The sequence below is a fragment of the Curcuma longa genome, chromosome 5 (assembly GCF_044706935.1).
Source record: "Curcuma longa cultivar G26 ecotype Majalengka, Jawa Barat chromosome 5, ITB_CL_G26_1.1, whole genome shotgun sequence".
Lineage (NCBI taxonomy): Eukaryota > Viridiplantae > Streptophyta > Magnoliopsida > Zingiberales > Zingiberaceae > Curcuma > Curcuma longa.
The window spans coordinates 12581805-12583972 of record NC_133865.1 but is presented as its reverse complement, the minus strand read 5'-3'; the positions used below and the strand labels follow the sequence as shown (position 1 = coordinate 12583972).

The 2168-nt window shown below is 40.1% G+C and overlaps 1 long non-coding RNA gene across 1 annotated transcript; it reads left to right on the top strand.

Annotated features, from left to right (window-relative positions):
• The first annotated feature begins 1099 nt into the window (after positions 1 to 1099).
• On the top strand, positions 1100 to 1847 carry LOC141828797 (uncharacterized). Its single transcript, XR_012601830.1, has 2 exons — positions 1100 to 1446; positions 1552 to 1847. It is a non-coding gene; the product is annotated as an uncharacterized LOC141828797 (long non-coding RNA).
• Positions 1848 to 2168: the final 321 nt, after the last annotated feature.

The following is a 2168-nucleotide window of genomic DNA, read 5'->3' as shown; positions in this document are numbered from 1 at the left end:
ACCGTGAACCGGCGGTTCCGAACCGTGAACCGTAATCGTCTTGAGCGGTTAAGGTTAAGGGTCAACCTGCCATGAACCGTCGAACCGGCGGTTCCGAACCGTCGAACCGGCGGTTCTGAACCGTGGTCGGGTCTATCCGAAAGGAGTTCCAAGCGCCCGGATCAGTCAATAAAAGAAGTTGCGAGTGGGAACCCTAGAGCATCCATTTATACTCAATCCACGACAACTCTACATGCGAACGACACTCTTGAGACGCTGCCGTGACACCGGAACACTGCACCAACAACCGCACGACCTTGCTAACTTGTATTGTCGGTAAATTTGATTTTGATTTTTCACCTATTCTGTAATTAATTACTATAGGACGGTAAAATGTTACCCATCCTCTATGCTTTTGTAAAGGCGAGACTCTTTTTCGAAAGAGAAAGCGTTTAATAGTGAATTGCTCAACTTAAGCGGTCAAGGATTGCGGGCCTTAGAGTAATATCCAATCGCTATGAACCAAGTAAAAACAAATGTGCATTTACTTGTGTTTCCGCTGTGTTTTTGTATACTCTAATTACGGATTTTTTGAATACGTGAAAAAAATGACAAGTGCTATTGATAATCAGATTTGTGACATGCTAATTGAGGGTTATATCTTGATGTTTTTATCCTCTTTTGTATTCGAAATTGTGTTTCTAGTATATTTTATTAGTTTGGAATTCTTTATGGGTTTCATCTTAATTCCTATAGATTTGAGAAAATTTATAATTATTAATTGATCATATTTTACTTTGCAGGAATTTAGAATGAGAATAGAAAATTGCGAAGGAGAACATCGAGTTTGGTTTAATCGTGGTCTGATTCGACCCGAGAATTGAAGGATCAAAAATGGAAGAGTTATTCATACATATGTGAGAAGTCCAATTATAAGGATTTCCAATCAAGCCAAAACCTAATTCAAAAATCTCAATTTAAAAGGCCCAAGAGAATAGTCAAATTGAACTAAATCGGTCTGGTTCAATAGTGGTCCAGTTCAACAGTGGTCTGGTTCAGTGGGTTTAAAAGGGAAAAATCGATCGATCATGCTTGTCTCATGCTGGCTAGGTTTCCTTTCTCCCAATCAAAGCCACGGACGACGCTAATGGCTTCCTCGAAGGTTTACGAGCGCCGACGACCTCGCTAGGAGGTCCGCCAAGTGGTCTAGCTCTGGTGAGTGTCTCCTTCATCCCCTCCGGCCGCGTGTCGCCTGTCATCGTGGTTAGGGCAGCAGGTTTCAGAGCGACCTGCGATACCGCTTCCTCCAGAATCTTCGCCGAAGTTGTCCAACTCTAGTGAGCTCCCCTCCCTTCATGCAATCCACCGGAGCTCAACGTATGGGTTTCCTTCGCTGACGTGGTTCGCAAACATGAGGGTTACTCGTCTGGCTCCGACCATCCTTTTCGTCACTGATGAAGATCCAAGGTAAGAAATTTTTGATTCTCTATTTCTAATCTGTCATCATGGTTCCGGCAGCAGATCTAGGGCAGAGACGACTGGTGATTGGCTGACCTTGGATTCTCTGCTTAGTATTCGTCGGAATGGTCCAGCTCCGAGGAAGAACACTCCACTCTCAGCATTGGCGTGAACACACCCAAAAGGAACTGTCCTTGCGACTTCAATGGAGAAGGAATCTGACTTTCGGCCGATGATGTCTTGGGTTGATTTGGAGATCGTAATCTCAAATCCTTTGTGATTTGAAGAGCATAAACTTTCAATTAGTCTTTGTTCTGTTAAACTCCAATTGATTCGTGTTTTGGTTGAGTTTCAGTGAATTTGTGGACTTGTTTACTTCAATGATGAAGTTATATCTTGGTTTGCATCCATTTGATCTGTGAAATTGGTTCCTTTGGATGAATTTTTGGTTCGATTAAATTTTAGAGAAGCTGTGAATTGGTTGAAATTCAATAAATGTGATTTAGATGAATTTTGATTAAATTGTAAATTGATTAATTTGAATGGAATTATGAATATGTTAAATTTTAGATTTAATTGTGAATATATTAATTTGGATGAAATTATAATTATGGTTAATGTTTAGGATTAATTTATGGATTATATTAATGTCATTATTGAATTGTGATCTTGGGTTGGTAATAATGTGAATATGTGAATGTTGGATGAATTTGTTAATTAGGGTTAATGTT